The sequence below is a fragment of the Periplaneta americana genome, chromosome 15 (assembly GCF_040183065.1).
Source record: "Periplaneta americana isolate PAMFEO1 chromosome 15, P.americana_PAMFEO1_priV1, whole genome shotgun sequence".
NCBI lineage: Eukaryota > Metazoa > Arthropoda > Insecta > Blattodea > Blattidae > Periplaneta > Periplaneta americana.
Window position 1 is genome coordinate 20134905 of NC_091131.1, and position 22271 is coordinate 20157175.

Sequence of the window (22271 nt, forward strand, 5' to 3'; positions counted from 1 at the left end):
AATTCACCGACAAGTAATTTTTATGACGGAATGTAAACTTAGAATAAATTTATAAAAAAATGTTACTGGGTAATCTGGGATGTGAACGCAAGAGCGCGTGCGATAACGGTCAAGATGACGTATCCTGATCTCACGGCTTACTGATCTACCTACATTTTCAGACACTGGACCAAAGATGATCGTTATGCGGTCTGTCTATTACAGTTTTACTCACGACGTGCACATCTCCATTACCTTAGCATTTCCCAATATTTCATAGATCACGCGGTATTTACTTCGACATAACAGTGCACGATTCCCTTTGTATCTGGAGGTGAATACAAATTACTTATGCTTTTCTTTTTCTTTCGTTACTAGGATACGCAGCGTCCCGTTCTTCACGGCAGCGTTTATTACGCTCTGATGGATCTTTGGTAACGAACCTTTCACAAAAAGCCGTCCTTGTAGTAGTGGAGTAGCTGTCATTCTTACCGTTACATTCGAGCTTTGCGACTTCAGACCCGGCATAACACGATGGAAATAAAAAAAAATGTCAGTCTTCTGAAGGGAAGAGGATGGTATTTTCTGGTGAAAAAATAAGTAAATTTTCCAAAAAAAAAAAATATTTACAATACTCTGTAATATGTGTGGAATGCATAGCATAACATTTTGTCGGTATTTGTGTCCTTATCGGATGTTGAGTCGCCATTTTTAAACTTCCTGCGTTATGGATTTTTAAATCACTCGCCCACTTTTATTGTTGTTTCCGGCAAATTAAATTTTCAAAAAACTCTTTTTCCTTAAAATACCCTTTGATATGTGTGGAATGCATTGCATAACATTTTGTGGGTATTTGTGCCCTTATCGGATGTTGAGACGTCATTTTTAAACGTCCTGCGTTATGGATTTTTAAATCACTCGCCGACTTTTATTGTTGTTTCCGGCAAATTAAATTTTCAAAAATCTCTTTTTCTTTAAAATACCCTTTGATATGTGTGGAATGCATTGCATAACATTTTGTGGGTATTTGTGCCCTTATCGGATGTTGAGACGTCACCTTTAAACGTCCTGCGTTATGGATTTTTAAATCACTCGCCGACTTTTATTGTTGTTTCCGGCAAATTAAATTTTCAAAAATCTCTTTTTCTTTAAAATACCCTTTGATATGTGTGGAATGCATTGCATAACATTTTGTGGGTATTTGTGCCCTTATCGGATGTTGAGTCGCCATTTTTAAACTTCCTGCGTTATGGATTTTTAAATCACACGCTCACTTTTATCGGTTTCCAGTAACTTCATTTTTTTTTTGCTACATTGCCAGACAAAAATGGATATAATTTCTGAACTATTAAAGATACATGTATGAAATTTAGAACACGCATTCTTTAGACTATTAGGAAACTTTTCTATGTAACAGAATTTTGTTAATTGATTTCATTTTAAAAATACGTCCGTTTGTTTGCAAGAAAGGCAATCAGAAAATTGTTATTACATTTTAATTGTTTATTTTACAAACGTAGGGACTAATATCAAAATTCTGTTACAGACAGTTCGTAGAACATGCTTTTGCAAATACATTGCAAAAAACTGTTTGAATCTATCTTTAAAAACGGTTTAGATATATCGGTTTTAGTACAATCCTGCATTGGGTAGGCTATATTTTTTTTTTTTTCAAATTTGGGCCCCCAAATAATTTTATTTTTTCAAAATATTTTTATTTGGTTGAGTTGCCACAGCTATGACCTCTCTACATACAAAAAATTAATATTTTACACCAAATAGGAAAAAAGTTAAAAAAAATACCATCCTCTCCCCTGAAGGGAAACAAAGTCTGGAGGTCCTTTAATATATGGAGAAGAACCTTTTTCTGTATTACAGAGCTCTTGAGTATAACTGTACAAGGCGTTCTTCACGTCAGAATTCAACTCTTCATCCTCATCTATCATTCAAACATATGCAATAACGAATTCTGCCTTAGAGGCGTCGACTAGAAGAATACGAGTTTTACACATTAGACCTCAACGTGACACCATTTCGTACACAACACAATTATTCATATCGTGAGTCTTATTTCTTCAATGTGTGATGTAACATCTATGGCGTAGTTTCATCAAAAGTTGGGACACATTTGTTTTGATATCATTAAGGTAGGTATTCATCTACCCTTCATTTTTAATTTTCCTTAATTTTTTATTTATTTTGTATTTTTATGTCATCTGAAAGCTTTGATTTTCTTACTTACTTATAATAATAATAATAATAATAATAATAATAATAATAATAATAATAATAATAATAATAATAATAATAATGATTTATTTTAGCTGGCAGAGTTAAGGCCGTAAGGCCTTCTCTTCCACTCAACCAGCAAAAGTGTATATACATATGCATGAACTTACAAAGAATCCAACAATTTGATTTAGATGAGAGTTACATGTATACAAAAGTTATTTACAAATTAAACAACAAAATACTATGAACTATTAATTAAACACTGAAATAAACTGTGTAGCAGAATTAAACTAAAATACACAGAATGTTAATATATTTCAAATAATATTAGATAATAGAAAGAGATTATTACGAGACAATTAAAATACAGCACAATCAGGATGATGTCTAAAGAAAAAAGTAACAATGTAGTCAGTGATAGTTTAAATCAGTATGATTGGAGTGAAATGCTAATAAGGTTATCTTTTAAGCTGTTCTTAAAGGTGTTTATTGTCTTGCAGCCCCTAATACTTTGTGACAAGGAATTCCATTGACGCGAGGTGGATATTGTAAAAGATGATGAATAACAAGATGTTCTATGAAGAGGTATACTTAGCGTGCCACAGATAAGTGATCTGGTATTTACGTCGTGGTTAGAGTATAGATAAGAGAAACTTACTGGCTTTTAAGGAACCCGGAGCTTCATTGCCGCCCTCACATAAGCCCGCCATTGGTCCCTATCCTGAGCAAGATTAATCCAGTCTCTATCATCAATCCCACCTCCCTCAAATACATTTTAATATTATCTTGTCCACACCTGTGGAGTAACGGTCAGCGTGTCTGGCTGCGAAACCAGGTGGCCCAGGTTCGAATCCCGGTGGAGGCAAGTTACCTGGTTGAGGTCTTTTCCGGGTTTTCCCTCAACCCAATACGAGCAAATGCTGGGTAACTTTTGGTGCTGGACCCCGGACTCATTTCACCGGCATTATCACCTTCATATCATTCAGACGCTAAATAACCTAGATGTTGATACAGCGTCGTAAAATAACCTAATAAAATAAAAAATAAAAATAAAAGTAAAATAAAGATATTATCTTCCCATCTACGTCTCGGCCTCCCCAAAGGTCTTTTTCCCTCCGGCCTTCCAACTAACAATCTATATGCATTTCTAGATTCGCCCATTCGTGCTACAGCCCTGCCCATCTCAAACGTTGAATTTTCTAGTTTTAAAAAAATATCAGTTTTTTTTTCTTTATGATGTTTTGTTAATTAATTAGCTGAGTTTTTATTTGCCCGAAACCATCCTTGCTTTAAACCGGAAGTGCAGTTCTCCAAGTGTCAATCCGTCACATTCTGTTAATTTTATACATTATTCATGTAATAATTCGAATTTGGCGATGGAAATTAACTGTATTATTTTTCATACATTCAGGAAGCTGTGTGGTTGGTTTTAAAATTTTTCATACCCTCAGGATGTAGATGATTTTTCTCCACGTTGAGTTTTACAGCATTTTACAACACTGTGCACAAAGTACATTCAGAACTGAGATATTTTTGCACCAAAATGAAGCTGATTAACGTAGCTAAGTGCCAAACTACAGTGTCCTACTTCACATTTTAAATCTCAATAAAACCTTAAGTATCCGTATAATGCGTATAACAACTTTAAAAATCAACAACTGTAACCTAGACTATCAGGCCACATGTCCGGAATTATATTTTTCCAAATATAGTAGTTTTCCTCTAACATAATTTTTTTTTTTTTCAGTTTCTCACAAATTTACTTTGTGCGAGATCGTGCGTATTTGCTTGCTTTCCGCACAAAACCAATCCGTGGAAAGTCTAAAATTCCACATTCAGTATTCCCAACCTAACACACATAACAATTTCCCTCTTCTTACCGCATAAGTGACATATTGATTTTACTGCTTTAGGCTTTTAACATATTATTTTTAGAGACGTTCAATATAGTAATAATTATAAATTGGAAACTTACCACTGCAATTTCACCTAAATTGCACTTTTAATTATTGTTTTTAAATATTTGCAAAAATTAAGTAAACTCTATAACTCCACTAAAGTTACTGCATTCGTGATGCAAGTAACATTAAGGAAGCCGTGAAAAAATCAACAAGATTCCAGACTCATCATAGACTGGGGGGAAAAAAAAGACAAACGTATATCACGGCCTGCTGGAGTATAGTAAACACAGAAAACATTTTAAAGCAACAATGTTGAAGATAGATATTTTTGTTTTGCAAATTTATCGTCATTGAACAGAAACCAAGATGGAGATTTCATTGCAACTAATTAGAAATTCCTCTTTCAGGTATGTAATAAACGATCTTCGCACAAAATAATGTACGATACACAAGCGGTATGTTTTCTTTTAATTCTCGGAAATTAAAAAAAGCTCAACTACGTTTCGCTTTTTCAAACTTTTCCTCGAAAATGAAAACTTCAACATACCGCTCTTGTAACGCATATTACTATTTCCTGACTTACGCCCTTAAAAAAACCGATTCAAGTAGAGTGTGCTAGATTTCTGCTCGACATGCGTGGACTTAAGGATATCCAATATTCTGAAGTGAATTTTTATGTCTCATAAAATGCAGCCTCTTTCATTTTTATCAGAAGCTTGTGAATAATGTACAGTATTACATCGGACAGAAAGATGAAGAACGGCGAAGTTTCTGCATGGAAAGAGCCAGCCAGAACTCTTAGTCTGGCTCGGTCTGGTTACCTGGGAAATATCGCATTAATGAGACAATGGGAGCAGTAAATTGCATATTATGTCTAGATTAAGCGACCACTTTAACCATGCACCAAAGCACAGCCGTTCGATAGTTATAACTGGGTACGTCCATCAAAACTTCTATCATCGTAGTCAACGTCATTGCTAACAGTCATCATCGTCGGTGTCGCCGTCGTCGTCGTCACAGCCATCGTCACCATTACAGGTTTCGTCGCGTCAGAAAATGCCGCACAAATGTTGAAAACTCTATAATGAAATTAAAATAAATAGTGTATTAAACAAGTTTAAGCTCAACCATGCCGAAATGTAGTAATTATACACCTAGTAGTAGCCCTTTAATGCACCTCATTAAAGCACACCTATTCATTAAAGTTCAGGTGTTCAGCCAATGACAAATCACTTTTGTACCGTTATAAAACCTCAAGTATCGATTATTCTCGGATATGCAATCGAAAGACAATTAGCGAAAAGTCACACAGGCTGGAAATCCATTACTGTCGCAGAAGGTTATGTTCTGTTACTATAATAATTAATGTTAATTGTAAATAATATTCGAATAAATTCAATTTGTCATCTCGTTTTTCAATTCTAAATCAATTTCCAGGTTATATCAAGTCTAATCTTCATCGTATTTTCTATCAAGGTCAATGACATTCGGCCTCGGAAAAAATCAATACTTTCGCGTCTGCGCACATCTCACAATTCAGGTCAGTTCGCTACTGACTTACATAACATAACATAACATAACATAACATAACATAACATAACATAACATAACATAACATAACATAACATAACATAACATAACATAACTTTTGACTAATTTCAAGTTAGAAATATGGTCGAGCATAAAAAATCGTATGAAACTTGCCTATAATGGTAATTAAGACGCTCGTATGAAAATTATGAAACTCGCTTGCGCTCGTTTCATAAACAAACATACTTGCGTCTTAATTACTACCATTATAGGCTCGTTGCATAATGTACTATTATAATGTTATACTGTCACTGAATTCGTCAAAAGTAGAAAACTTGCTTCGCTCGTTTCATAAACAAACATACTTGCGTCTTAATTACTACCATTATAGGCTCGTTGCATAATGTACTATTATAATGTTATACTGTCACTGAATTCGTCAAAAGTAGAAAACTTGCTTCGCTCGTTTCATAAACAAACATACTTGCGTCTTAATTACTACCATTATAGGCTCGTTGCATAATGTACTATTATAATGTTATACTGTCACTGAATTCGTCAAAAGTAGAAAACTTGCTTCGCTCATTTCCTAAACATTGACTCATACAATAAATTACAAGAATATAAACTAATTTCATAATATAATGTCATAATAATTTGATGTTTTGTACTATATGAGTCCCTGCCAGTAATTTTAATACGAGGTGGGGCATATTCAACGAACTATTTTTAAAGATGTAATAACATTTTGTGGAGTGAATCAAATATTTAAACAACATAGTAACGTATTTACACCTTTGGATTTTATTTACTTACACAATCGACGTTATTTTTAGAAAATCACATCATCCATTTTCGCTCGGGCGGGGGCTCGATTTCCGTTTGGGCTAATTACCTGCTTGGGTTTTTTCTGAGTGTGTCCCCAAACGTAAGCCAAATGTCAGGTAATCTATGTCGAATCCTCGGCCTCATCTCGTCAAATACCATCTCGCTATCGTCAAATACCATCTCGACGCAAAATAATCTAGTAGTTGATACAGCTTCGTTAAATAATCAACTAAAAAGCCTCCTCCACTTGTAGGACACAGTTTAAGTCGCTTCTGATAACTTATCATGACACGAACCCATAATTCCTGACCAGTGTGTTGAATTTCATGCCGAATATTATGTAATCTATAGGAGAATACCCACTGTTTCAAATACCTTCATAAGAAAAAATATGGAGCTGTTAAGTAGGGTGAACGCGAAGTACCTTTGTAGTCTTTGTAGAGGTTCCTCCCTGGACGCATCATCTCCCTATCTGGTGATATTTCATGACCTTCGCGCTCACCCGACTTAACAGGTCGGGATTTTTTTTTTTCTTATATGGGTATTTGAAACAGTGGATATTCTCCTATAGATTATGTAATATTCAAGGGCTTAATAATGAGATCCGGCATGAAATTGAACAAACTGGTCAAGCGTTACATGTTCGTGTCTTCACGAGTTTCCAGAAGAGACTTCAGCGGGGCATTAAGAATGGAGAAGGTCACCTTAAAGGATGTGTTTTTTTTTAAATAAAGTCAATTATTTAATAAACAAAATCGAAAGGTATAAATAAGCAATTATTTTTAATAATTTCAAGGGAAAAATTCTTCCGGGACCGGGTATCGAACCACTTACTGCAAACTTACTGTGTGACTTAAATTTGTGGTTTTCTATTAACAGAAACATAACAAATCTGGCTTTCAGGAATTATGCAAGTCAGCTTTACAGCCAGATTTGTATAAAACAATTATTTTGTTGAAATAAATATTTGATTCACTCCATAAAGTTTTGTCATGCTTTGAAAATAGTTCACTGAAAATTCCCCACATTGTAAAAATGTATGTCCAATGACTACTATGCTACAACCCTAACAGAACCTTGGTTCAAGTCCACATAAGGAATATTCTGTCCGAGAACAGAGACTACACTAATACACAATAAGATTCCCATAGTGCGATATCGACATCCTCACTTAAGACAACACAAGGTGTTACCAAAAGCGTAGAGTGAACGTTTTTTGGATAGACATGAATGGTATTTAAAACCATTGTGGAATGTACTGGATATTATAAATTTTATTGCATACCGGTATATGAAACATTTCCGCGTTTTAATATGTATTCAGGTTACTGCATATTTCACAGCTTTCGCCTGAAATATTTTTATAGCAGTGATGCCAGAATAAGATTCTATGGTTCAGTTCTAAGTTTAAAACAGCAATAAAGTGAAGAGATTTCTTTGTACTCCTACTTCAAAGCCACAAAGATATATATGACGTTCCCAGAGTTGTAAAAGTTAATCGTAACTTTGCCGTTTTTTGTAATAGATCTAATTTAACCAAGTTATTTTACATTTAATTTTTACTTCTCCGTTTTTTGTCCAATATCGGGATTATACAAGATACTGGATTATTCGTAGACTCATGAAGGTGAAATCAGAAGTATTCTGATCCATCAATATAGGCTAATAATAATAATAATAATGATGATGTTATAAGAAAAACAATGAAAGTGCAAGGACTGCTTGTAGATTGCATCAAAATAAAACAGTTTAGATGGTTCGGTCATATGAAGAGGATGACAGAAGATGGAATGTCGAAGAAGGTGTAAATGGATTCCAACAAAAAGGAAGAGGGGAACACCAAAATTTACATGGATACAAGGAATAATAATTACTAATTAGGACAATGAAAGAAAGGGGATCGGAAGATGGGGCATAGGAGAATAGATAAAAGAGATAGAATCCTGAAAATGGGTGCAGGGAGATGTCCTAGGACATTGTAAAACCTGATAATAAATTATAACCATAACAATAATATCAACATAATAACAACTCTATACAAAAATTAAAGCATTCCAAATTTTTGACTTGCGGCATAACTTATGTAAACAAAGACATAATATCAAACAAAACCAACACTTATCAGAAAACATGCGACACAATAAGAATAACACTGAAGGAAAAACAAGGAAAGGAACCTAAATAAAATTGTATGAAATAATGGAATACTCACTTTAACCTACGGATCCGGAAGTTGAGCACCAAGGGGAAAAGACCTGAAACAAAGAGATACCAGAAATGAGATTTCTCATATCAGTAAAAGAATGTTCAAGAGGAGATTAGACAAAAAATTAAAATAGTAGTGTAACATAAAAATAAGTACACAGGACATGTTGAGAGAATGCCCTCAGAGAGGATCCCGAAGAAAATAATATAATACATCCAAATGGAAAAAGAAACATCGGGGAACAATTTATACTAAAATTAAATTTTGTATAAAATGTATCTAAGGCTCCGGATCACCAATTTCAAGTTTATACTGTCTATGCAGACTTTTCTAATGATATATCTTATTTTTCAATTTATCTAAATTTGGATTTTCAAACAGTTTGATAAAATTGATTTCATTACATCTTTTACAGCGACAACAATATGCGGTATAGCTTAACACTAGGTCGGTCGTTTAAATGTCTTATTAACTCAATTACTTCTTGTTTACAAAGTCATACTAAAACCAATCTGGACATACGGCATCCAACTGTGGGGAACTGCTAGCAACTCAAACATTGAAATACTGCAGAGGTATCAGTCTGAAACTTTACGCTCCATGCACTATGGTATGTACGTAATGATGTCATTCATCATGATCTAAACATTTCAACTGTAAAAGAAGAGATCTCTAAGTTCAGCAAAAAAATACCTGCACCGATTAAATCAACATCCGAATCATCATGCATTAAATTTGCTGGATAATAGTCAAACAATAAGAAGACTTAAAAGGACCAATGCTCTTGACCTTCCATTCATTTTTACTACAACTATTTAAAACATTGTTATTTTTCTTTTGGAGTGTTGTCATGGGATAACATCTCCACTCATGTCATATTCCTTTATAATATTTACTTATTGTCTATTGTAGACAGATTGTAAATGTGGCATAAGTGTTATTAAAAAAAATTAACTCAAGTGTCCATCAAGGCTCAAAACTTGGACTTTTATTTTATCTTGTTATTTATTAATGATCCACCAAAAATAGTAACATATTCCAGATGTCTTATGCATGCTGATGTCTTGAAACTATAGAGCGTGGAAGTGAAATAATTCTACAGATTTTCTGAGCGAATAGCTCATGTTCTATGTAACAAAAAAGTGTAAGAATAATTTCGAGGGAAAAATTGTTCCGGAGCCGGGTATCGAACCCGGGACCTTTGGTTTAACGTACCAACGCTCTACCACTGAGCTACTCGGGAACTCTAACCGACACCGATCCAATTTTTCCCCTCTATATCCACAGACCTCAAAGTGGGCTGACAACCGTCAAGCAACCAACTTCGAGTGCACACTAACTCCGTGTGACTTAAATTGTGGTTTTTTTCTGTTAACGAACAGTGACGTGTATTATGCAAATCAAGATTTCAGGTATAACTCCCTGTAAAGTTGATTTGAATAATTTCGAGGGAAAAATTGTTCCGGAGCCGGGTATCGAACCCGGGACCTTTGGTTTAACGTACCAACGCTCTACCACTGAGCTACTCGGGAACTCTAACCGACACCGATCCAATTTTTCCCTCTATATCCACAGACCTCAAAGTGGGCTGACAACCGTCAAGCAACCAACTTCGAGTGCACACTAACTCCGTGTGACTTAAATTGTGTTTTTTTTTTCTGTTAACGAACAGAAAAAGTGTAATTTCATATTGGTGGAAAGTCCACAACTTTACCAGATTTTTTCCCCCCCAAATGTTTAACACCCTCTTATTTGGTAACTATTGCGAGTACGATGGTGATATCGATAGAAAATCTAATAAAGAATAATTTATCACTCTGGCGTATTTCAATAGCGTGGGCAGTTTTCGTGTAAATTTAATTTAAAGACCAACAATTTGAAGTCACTGATCGATGCGACCAGTTTGCAACATTGTAGACAGAAAGGGAGATGGGAGCTAGTTTATTAAGCCAGACTAACCTGAATTCGTTGATCTCTTACATCTGTATTACGAGAAGAAAGAGGACTGTGTTAGCAGCGAGGTTGCCAGACTGCTGAAACTTCTAATTTAATTTTCTAATTAATTTAATCACAAAACGTAATATAGGTTTTCTATTTATTTAAGTGTACCCTAACATCCCTTTCGACCTGCAGGGTTATTTCATTTCCACTCTGTACTAAGTAGGGTAAACTGTATAGTGATTGACCACTTAAGCTAATGAATAATAAAACAATGAAATAGCGGAAAACAGTGGTAACTTATTGAGAGAATTTTAAAGGCATTGGGTCAAGTGAAGATTCAGAAACAAATCAAAATCAATAAACAAAAGAAAAAATAAAATTTTAATGCAAAGATAAATTAAATAAACACAACAAGTCCATTTTTACAGTTATTGACCGTCTACTGCACAGTTATTGACCACACGCTTATTAATGATTGACCGTCTACTGCACAGTTATTGAATACTCATTTATTAGTGATTGAACAACACATTTTCACAATTTTCACTTTTTTCTTGTCTGTTTCATTTCTCTTCTTCTGATCTTTCTCATTAAGAACTATTCGCCACCGGCGTAGCTCTGTCGGCAAAGGTGTTTGCCTGCCGATCCGAAGTTTCGTTCGGGCGCGGGTTCAATTCCCGCTTGGGCTGATTACCTGGTTGGATTTTTCCGAGGTTTTGCCCAACCGTAAGGCAAATTTCAGGTAATCTATGACGAATCCTCGGCCTCATCTCGCCAAATACCATCTCGCTATCATCAATCCCATCGACGCTAAATAGCCTCGTAGTTGATACAGTGTCGTTAAATAACCAAGTTAAAAAAATAAGAAAAGAACTCTTCTCGCTGCCTTTTCTTTCATTTCTTATTCACTTCCTTTCTTCTCTTGCCTCTTCTTCCATTTTTCTCTTTTGTGCGTTATCAGAAGCAAGTGTGTGTCATTTCTCTGATGTTATTACAAATGGCTTCACCCAGCACTGGACGAGGACCAAAGAACACTTTTCCTTCAACGGGATATTTGTTTCTGGACGCTAAGGTTGCTTTCAGGACACCAAACTTCTTGGCAGCTTCATTTAAATCAAATCCACTGCGGACAGGTTCTGTAGCGTTTCGTAAAGCTTCCCCTGTATAATGCACTTTACCTGGCTTAGGCATTATAATATAGTATCAGTCCTGTAAAAATCCCCATCATTTAACCGATAACATATATAGAATTGGAGCAAATTGGTCATTATTCTAACAAATAATTTATGAACGACCAATCACTGTAGTTTGCGGACATACACTTTATAGTGATTGACCACGGGGCATTTTTATGACATATAAAAACTTTAACAAAATAATATTCTGTGGACGGAAACCTTATACCTTTTCTCGTAAAAACGAGCACCAGAATTTATGTATCCTTTGCAGAATAAATAAATTATTGCGTGCATTATTCTTAGCAATTTCTCTAGTTACTTACACTTGTTTACGTTCAGTTGCATTTCCAATCGATTTCAGTCCTCTCAGACAACAGACACTAACTCAGTGGGATGAACAGCGACAACTAACCACAAATAAGGGTTGCTACTAGAGGTATATGCAGCAAAAAGTGAAATCACGATCGTGGTTTATTCACAATATACTTGAGAAAAGGAACCGGTCAATCACCGTATACTGGTCAATAACTACCTAGTTTACCCTAATTAGTAATAAAAACTACGCTAATTTACAAGATGACCTAAATAATATAAAAATTGTTGTTTAATATTAATAAATGTTTTACTGTTAACTCTAATAGGTTAAAAACAATATTGGAAACACAACACAAAATTAACATTGATCGAAACAAATGTACCTAACTTTTTGTTCTACAAAGGAATTTTTCGACCAAATTTCTGCACATTTAAAGGACAAAACTAAAATTCTTTCAATAATTTATTATTATAATACACTGTTTTCTTAAACTGGCTGAGCATATTGGGAATTAAATCAATGGCTTTCAGAAAACGCGCTATGAAATGTTTCTCTACCCAAGTGTCTTTAACGCGTGTGAAAAGGAGAACTTTTGGGGAGTAGTGGGTTATTATCGGGCACATAAACCAGAGCCACGGACCCCAACACGGGCTCCCTCTCCTCAGTTCCTGTGATTCTGTACAGTCGTTCTCATGGGGACTTAACTGGATTTTTTCCTTCGTTTGCATCTCTTTATATTGGTAAGTTCCTTTACTTTTCTCACAATATACACATAATATCTGATATACAAGTCACTATGTGCAATGTTCATTTCGTGTATAATCTGTACAGTGAAATATCTATCTTTATGTCGTATACAATGTGAATTTAATTTTGTAGGGACAAAAAAAAAAAAAGACGAAGTATATGATTATGTCTCGTGACCAGAATATTGTACGAAATGGAAATATAAAAATTGGAGATTTATCCTTCGAAGAGGTGGAAAAATTCCAATATCTTGGAGCAACAGTAACAAATATAAATGACACTCGGGAGGAAATTAAACGCAGAATAAATATGGGAAATGCGTGTTATTATTCGGTTGAGAAGCTCTTATCATCCAGTCTGCTGTCCAAAAATCTGAAAGTTAGAATTTATAAAACAGTTATATTACCGGTTCTTCTGTATGGTTGTGAAACTTGGACTATCACTCTGAGAGAGGAACATAGGTTAAGGGTGTTTGAGAATAAGGTGCTTAGGAAAATATTTGGGGCTAAGCGGGATAAAGTTACAGGAGAATGGAGAAAGTTACACAACACAGAACTGCACGCATTGTATTCTTCACCTAACATGATTAGGAACTTAAAATCCAGACGTTTGAGATGGGAAGGGCATGTTGCACGTATGGGCGAATCCAGAAATGCATATAGTGTGTTAGTTGGGAGACCGGAGGGAAAAATACCTTTAGGGAGGCCGAGACGTAGACGGGAGGATAATATTAAAATGGATTTGAGGGAGGTGGGGTGTGATGATAGAGTCTGGATTAATCTTGCACAGGATAGGGACCGATGGCGGGCTTATGTGAATGAACCTTCGGGTTCCTTAAAAGCCATTTGTAAGTAAGTAAGGGACGAAAAAACTCGCAATATAAACTATCTTTCTAATCGTAACCATCAACTTTATGTAGTCTTTCTAAAAACACGTAACAAAATATATCTTTTTTCACTATAACCTCAACTTCATGTAGTCTTCCTAAATATCGTGTTGGAAGTTCATCCTCATTTTTTACTATAACCTCGTGTATAATTTTAGACGTAAATTTAATGCACGAGAAAACCACATTTTTATGTCAAAAATTGTATGAAAGTATTTTGTTTGAAATATATCAAAGAATGACCCCCTAAAATTAATGATATTACTTACTGTTTACTCCGTATATAAAATTATTGGAATAAATAGACATTTTCAGGAATTTCGAAATCATAATATATTTCTCAAAAATTGGGCGTCATGAAACGAAACTAAATGGGTTTTGTTACTATTCACAATGGGGATTGAAAAATAGAAACGGTTTCTCTGCAGCAAAATAGTTGCGTTCCATTATAAATTACATGGTGACAACGGGTTCGAGTCCAGGATTTGCACTTTCAGGCAGCATCGCAACTGCGCCTTAAGTGTTGCGTACACCACTGTCGGCATTTTTCACGATATTTTTTGTAATTGTATGTAATTAGGTCTACTTTTAATTAAACGAGGCTGTTGAGAAGGTATCTTCGTCTGTTTGTTGTGTCGAAATTGGTTCACGATTTAGCTGTGGGGGGTTCGCGCTGAAGCAGGGAGTTTCTACGTGACGTCAGAGCTAGCGGAAGAAGAGACGCGGGAAACGAGTTTTTACTACGACCTTGCCCGACCCGGTAAAATCGTGCTGGAAGGAAACGGCGCGACTCGACCCAGTTCCTGCACCGTCTCGTTTGCGAGTGCATCAAGAAAGCCATCTGAGCCACACGACATATGGACACACACTAATAGCAGGAAGGAAGGAACTGGCACACGTACTTTCATACACGACTATCAGCACAATCTTAATTAAATATCTATAGTACACTTGTTGAAAGCGTAACTGAGAGAGGGCACAAGTCCAAAAATTTTGAAAATTGAGATTTCATTGAGGAAACGTTTTTAGTGTTCTCAAGCCATCATTCTGTATTGAAAGGGCACATGTCAGTCCAATGGTAGTTGAATAAAGGCTGGTACACAATAAACCAGGAACGGAAACGAGAACGGAAATATTGTTAAAATTAATGTATTTAAATGTGAGCATTCACAATTAACATTCACGTTCCCGTTCCCGGGCTTCGGCAAGCTTCTCGTTAATTATTGTGAATGCTCTGAAGGAGTAATTCTGGGACTATGAAGGGATAATTCTGGGGCACTAAAGGAGTAATTCTGGGGCTCTGAAGGGGTAATTCTGGGGCTCTGAACGGATAATTCTGGGACTATGAAGGGGTAACTCTGGTGCTCTGAAGGGGTAATTCTGGGACTATGAAGGGGTAATTCTGGTGCTCTGCAGGGGTAATTCTGGGGCACTAAAGGAGTAATTCTGAGGCTCTGAAGGGATAATTCTGGGGCTCTAAAGGGGTCATTCTGGGACTATGAAGGAGTAATTCTGGGGCTCTGAAGGGATAATTCTGGGGCTCTGAAGGGGTAATTCTGGGGCTCTGAAGGGATAATTCTTGGACTATGAAGGGGTAATTCTGAGACTCTAAAGAGGTAATTCTGGGGCTCTGAAGAGGTAATTCTGAGACTCTGAAGGGTTAATTCTGAGACTCTGAAGGGATAATTCTGGGGCTCTGAAGGGGTAATTCTTGGACTATGAAGGGGTAATTCTGGGACTCTGAAGAGGTAATTCTGAGACTCTGAAGGGTTAATTCTTGGACTATGAAGGAGTAATTCTGGGGCTCTGAAGTGGTAATTCTTGGACTATGAAGGAGTAATTCTAGGACTCTGAAGAGGTAATTCTGGGGCTCTGAATGGATAATTATGGGGCTCTGAAAGGGTAGTTTTTGGACTATGAAGGGGTAATTCTGGGACTCTGAAGAGGTAATTCTGAGACTCTGAAGGGTTAATTCTGGGGCTCTGAAGGGATAATTCTGGGGATCTGAAGGGGTAATTCTTGGACTATGAAGGGGTAATTCTGGGACTCTGAAGAGGTAATTCTGAGACTCTGAAGGGTTAATTCTGGGACTATGAAGGAGTTATTCTGGGGCTCTGAAGTGGTAATTCTGGGGCTCTGAAGGGTTCTTGGACTAAGAAGAGGTAATTCTGGTACTCTGAAGAGATAATTCTGAGGCTCTGAAGGGATAATTCTGGGACTATGAAGGGATAATTCTGGTGCTCTGAAGGGATAATTCTTGGACTATGAAGGGGTAATTCTGGGACTATGAAGGAGCAGTTCTGGGACTCTGAAGTGGTAATTCTGGGACTCTGAAAGAGTAATTCTTGGACTATGAAAGGGTAATTCTGGGACTCTGAAGGGGTAATTCTGGGGCTCTGAAGGGATAATTCTGGGACTATGAAGGGATAATTCTGGGGCTCTGAAGGGATAATTCTTGGACTATGAAGGGGTAATTCTGGGACTCTGAAGAGGTATTTCTGGGGCTCTGAAGGGATAATTCTGGGACTATGAAGGAGTAATTCTGGGACTCTGAAGTGGTAATTCTGGGACTCTGAAGGAGTAATTCTTGGACTATGCAGGGTTAATTCTGGGACTCACGGGGCGTCCTCCTATTGAGAGGTCTGCGAGGTTTCAGCCGTAGAACAAAGTTCATGCGGTAAGAACGGAGTAGTTTTGGCTCAAGAAAGTTAGAAGGAGTTAGTTAGTTCTTTCCAAATTTAAAGTTCATACATGGCATACAAGATTGGCAGAAGTGTCGTGTGTTAGGCTCAAAGTCGATCGCTCGGGAAGATGAATTCTTCCTTCCTTCCGTAGTGATGTCAGTGTTAGATGGTTGTACACTTGTGAGCGGAATGGTGTAAGAAGAGATACGTAGAAAATTAATTTGCTGTATCATTACATAAACCAGCGTTTAATTAGCGTGTAACACGTAATGAGCAATTTCATGTTGCTCTCTTTACTTAAGCAAACTTTCATCTGAGCCGTTATTCAACAGCACGCGTTGAAATAGTTACAATTACGATAGTAATAGTAGGAATAATTTATTTTTATTTATTTATTTGATTTATTTCGAATATTAATGTGCAAAACAACAGCACAAAGCCAATTACAGTTTAGCAGAAAATAAAAAACAAAAGAAAACAGAACAAATGATTATGAGAATGAATGACAGAAAATGGCAGTGAGATGAAATACAATCAATGTAATGGTCAACATTAACCATTCACCAAATGCAACAAAATAAATGGCAATATCTAACAAATAATAAAAGATATTAAATAACAAGTAAAGAATATCATGCATAAGTAAAATCAAATCAGATCTTGCAAATTGGCACTTTTAATACATCTGGCTATTGGAGAAAGGGATTTAAATAATTTAGTGAAGAAAATTCTTTGACCACGAAAGCCTTTCACGGGAATTCTAAGGTAGGTGTTATGTATAAAAGAATCACATTCAATTACACCATTAATAGCATTATTAAAGAAAGTGTAATCAATATCCTGACGTCTCGAATACAGACTGGTACAGTTAAAATATTTACTAGATAGTTCATAATTTAAAGAAGAGGAGTTGGGTACAAATCTGAACTCACAAAGAGAAATGAATTTTCTTTGGATATTTTCTAGTTTAGTTGAATCAGTAGACGTAATAGAGTTCCACGCAACAGATGCATATTCTAATTTAGACCTTACTAAAGCATAATATAATGTAAGTAGTGTATCATAATAATAATAATAATAATAATAATAATAATAATAATAATAATAATAATAATAATAGTAGTAGTAGCAGTAGCAGCAGCAGCCTAGTAGTAGTATTTAATTATTCATTGAACTGCAGAAGTTATACAGTGTAGGAATTCAACTTGAGCGAGAAATTGCCGACAGGGACTAGGGTTTTGAACCTGCGAACCTTGGATCCAACAGCTAACATTGTAATCGCGAGACCACCGTAGGCGACATACTGTCTATGACTGAATCTGCGACTCTTGGATGTGTGATGGTGACACTGTGAACTCAACCACTCCACTCGGACTTCGACCACAGAGTTCATAATACGTCATCGAACATGCGCACTTCGTTATACTGATGCTCATACTGTATGTTTTACTTTTTTTGAGGACTTCTGTAAGGTAATATATAACCGGTCTGATTGGTTTTGTGTTCACTGCTGTTTTGTTTTTTTTTTTTTTTTGTGTTCGTGTAGCTATTTCTCCGGGTGCTTCACTCTTCCGTCTTGTCACTGAAGTTCAGCATTAGCGTTCATTTTACGATTATATCTCTGTATTAACCATATTACATGCTTCTAGTGCCGAGAACCAGAAAGCAGGGTAACTCTACCTTCCCGTGTCCAGTAGGCCTACTGACCACGTCACCTGCTCGAGATACAGATAGTAAGATCTCCTACCTCCCTGTCTCCTGTACTGACCATACCACCTGCTAAACGTCTCGAGGTTCAAAAAGTAAGAAGTCCTACCTCCCTGTCGCCTATATTATTTTTGTATTGAACATGTCATCTGCTAAAAGTCCCGTGGTTCAGAAAGCAAGAAGTGCTACCTCCCTGTTTCCTATATTATTTTTGTACTGAACATGTCATCTGATAAAAGTCCCGAGGTTCAGAAAGTAAGAAGTCCTACCTCCCTGTCTCCTATATTATTTTTGTACTGAACAAGTCATCTGCTAAAATTCCCGAGGTTTAAAAAGTAAGAAGTCCTACCTCCCTATCTCCTGTATTATTTTTGTACCGAACATGTCATCTGCTAAAAATCCCTAGGTTCAGAAAGTAAGAAGTCCTACCTCCCTGTCTCCTATATTATTTTTGTACTGAACATGTCATCTGCTAAAATTCCCGAGGTTTAAAAAGTAAGAAGTCCTACCTCCCTATCTCCTGTATTATTTTTGTACCGAACATGTCATCTGCTAAAAGTCCCTAGGTTCAGAAAGTAAGAAGTCCTACCTCCCTGTCTCCTATATTATTTTTGTACTGAACATGTCGTCTGCTAAAATTCCCGAGGTTTAAAAAGTAAGAAGTCCTACCTCCCTATCTCCTGTATTATTTTTGTACCGAACATGTCATCTGCTAAAAGTCCCTAGGTTCAGAAAGTAAGAAGTCCTACCTCCCTGTCTCCTATATTATTTTTGTACTGAACATGTCGCCTGCTAAAAGTCCCTAGGTTCAGAAAGTAAGAAGTCCTACCTCCCTGTCTCCTATATTATTTTTGTACTGAACATGTCGCCTGCTAAAAGTCCCGAGGTTCAGAAAGTAAGAAGTCCTACCTCCCTGTCTCCTGTATTATTTTTGTACTGAATATGTCATCTGCTAAAAGTCCCGAGGTTCAGAAAGTAAGAGGTTCTACCTCACTGTTTCCTGTACTATGTCACTTGTTGCTAGTCCTGAGGTACAGAGAGTAAGAAGTTCTACCTCCCTGTTTCCTGTACTCTGTCACTTGCTGCTAGTCCTGAGGTACAGAGAGTAAGAAGTTCTACCTCCCTGTTTCCTGTACTCTGTCACTTGCTGCTAGTCCTGAGGTACAGAGAGTAAGAAGTTCTACCTCACTGTTTCCTGTACTATGTCACTTGTTGCTAGTCCTGAGGTACAGAAAGCAAGAAGTTCTACCTCCCTGTTTCCTGTGCTGACCACGTCATCTGCTACTAATCCCAAAGTTCAGAAAACAAGAAATCCTACCTTCCTTTCTCTTGTACTGACAACATCACCTGTACCTAGCGCCGAGGTCTACAAAGCATGGAATTTACCTCCGTCTTCTGTACTGACCATGTGAACTGCTACAAGTACCGAAATGTAGAAAGTATTGTAATTCTACCTCCCCCCCCCGTCTTCAGTACTGATAAAAATCATCTCTAGTGCTGAGGTCCAGGAAGCACGCGAGTTCTAGCTACCTTTTTTCCTTTCTACTGACTGCCCCTATGGGTATCAACGTCTGTAACATCGAATCCTGCACCTACGAAATGATAATATGCCTACCGAACCGATTCGTAGACTGGCTCGTCACTAACCACTGCGTTTCCGGGTACATTAACCGCGGTTGAGTCCAGGGTCTCGACGGAAAAGATGGACTGTCTGCTGGGTTGAATTTCGTGCGGTTTAAATTTAATGACGAGTAAATTGATTTAATTTAGCGCTCCTGCACTGCACTGCAATCTGACGTAACTGTTCTTTACCATAACTCGCAGAGCTACAATCAACGAGCACACTAAATCAAAGAGCCGTCCGCACGGATGCATGATGGAGATTCCAGCAGCCGCGTTTGAATGCTGTGCAGTTATAATATATGATTCAACTTCCTTCTCGCATTAATTCCAGCGACGTCTGTACACACAGAGTTATTCAGGACACTTCTGAAATGGTTAGAACTTTGTTAAAAGTTAGCTTCACATAAATATGACAACGCCATTCCGCTCACAAATGAATGTGGTTTACTGTAATCTGATTCTTGTGTCATCTGTTTAATTTGGGTTGCTTTAGTAACCTTTATTTTGAAACGTACTTGTTGTAATCTGTTTAATTTGGGTTCTATATATAAATTCTAAATTATAGACATCAGCTCAAAGAATTTGAGTGACCACAAGGGTCCTGAATACAATAAATATGTACAATATAATGTGATGTGATACATTAAAGAAAAAAGAAAGTTAATTGTTTAAGGCAAATGTAAGTGGATTAATTGAAATACAGATGATGATGTAATATTTGAAGAGAATCCTTGATATTTTTAAGGATAGACATTACATAATCAAAAGGAATGTGAAGTTCCTTAAGATAATTCCATGTAAATTTGGAAATAGAACCTCTACTGCCAAACAGCAAACCAATAATAGACAATTGTTTAAGAGGGACGTTGTACTTTTGAGAAAGATACGGCAGACAAGGTTCGTATATGGACTTCTTCTCACTATCAACTTCGGTGGCCTGATTTAGGTTTCTTTCGAAACGGATAGTAGGGTCAAGAACAAGAGCCCGTTTTAAGTGTTCGTTAATAGCAATAATGTCTGCCCGTCTGAAAGAACCATCTGATGATACACAATGTATTTCCTCATGAATCTCCCAATTTAAAGTTTTTAACGATATCGCCAAACCATGTCGTACACGATGATGTCTAGCATTGATCAGCAGCTCGCCTTTAGGGCATTGTCCAAGCACCTTTATTTTGAAACGTACTTGTTGTCATCTGTTTAATTTGGGTTGCTTTAGGAACCTTTATTTTGAAACGTACTTGTTGTCACCTGTTTAATTTGGGTTTCTTTAGTAACCTTTATTTTGAAACGTACTTGTTCTTATCTGTTTAATTTGGGTTGCTTTAGTAACCTTTATTTTGAAACGTACTTGTTGTCATCTGTTTAATTTGGGCTTCTTTAGTAACCTTTATTTTGAAACGTACTTGTTCTTATCTGTTTAATTTGGGTTGCCTTAGTAACCTTTATTTTGAAACGTACTTAATTTGGGTTGCTTTAGTAACCTTTATTTTGAAACGTACTTGTTGTCATCTGTTTAATTTGGGTTGCTTTAGTAACCTTTATTTTGAAACGTACTTGTTGTCATCTGTTTAATTTGGGTTGCTTTAGTAACCTCTATTTTGAAATGTACTTGTTGTCATCTGTTTAATTTGGGTTGCTTTAGTAACCTTTATTTTGAAACGTACTTGTTGTCATCTGTTTAATTTGGGTTGCTATAGTAACCTTTATTTTGAAACGTAACAAATTACAGACATACAAGACGTTATTCTTATTTTGATATTTTTATTTGGTTATTTAACGACATTGTATGAATTACTCTGTTATTTAGCGTCGATAAGATTGTTGATAGTGATATGGTATTTGGCGAGATTAGGCCGAAGATTCGTCATACTACTTTTGACCAATAAAACGGTACAGAACGACGTGTTTCAATCAATCATGGCTGCTTAACCTACAATTTTTATCACCTCCCTATCATTTGCTTTTATCACATCCCCAGTATTTTTCTTTTAATATCTCCCTAGCATTTGTTTATTTGTTTGTCAACATTGTACTTTAATAATTGTATCTTTTAAAATTATTCATGTTTATTTATCACCCTTAATTAAAACTTTTCTATCATTTATCTTGTTTAAATTATTTAGGTTATGTTTCAGCTTCTGCTGTATGAGATTATGGATAGTTACGTATCAGAGATCGTTAAATAAATATATATATATATATATATATATATATATATATATATATGAATCGGTTATTGTTGAAAGGAACTAAGTCCACTTTTTAAAGTTTTGAGATAATCGAAAAAAACTGTTTTGTGGATAATCTATCGAAGATTAAACCAACATATATTGTACACATAAAAAATATAGCCTATACAGACTACAGTCACACAACCTAGATTGTCTAGATTTTGGTCTTCATGACGTATCAACAATGTTATTTCATGTCGTGTTATTTTTCCATGGCCTCATGGAAGTCGATGTTGAATACAACAGACAATAATAAAGAACAATTGACTGTATAAAATT

General features: G+C 36.1%; 1 protein-coding gene and 1 long non-coding RNA gene across 2 annotated transcripts in view; one reads left to right on the forward strand and one right to left on the reverse strand.

Annotated features, from left to right (window-relative positions):
* LOC138714703 (uncharacterized) overlaps positions 1-22271 on the reverse strand; it is a 292488-nt gene that overhangs the window by 59786 nt on the left and 210431 nt on the right. Inside the window, exon 3 of the long non-coding RNA XR_011336063.1 lies at positions 8683-8725. This is a non-coding gene — a long non-coding RNA (uncharacterized lncRNA). The remainder of the gene's footprint in view (positions 1-8682; positions 8726-22271) is intronic.
* Positions 1-22271, forward strand: part of LOC138714702 (uncharacterized) — a 196505-nt gene that overhangs the window by 50375 nt on the left and 123859 nt on the right. The gene's annotated exons all lie outside the window — the stretch shown is intronic.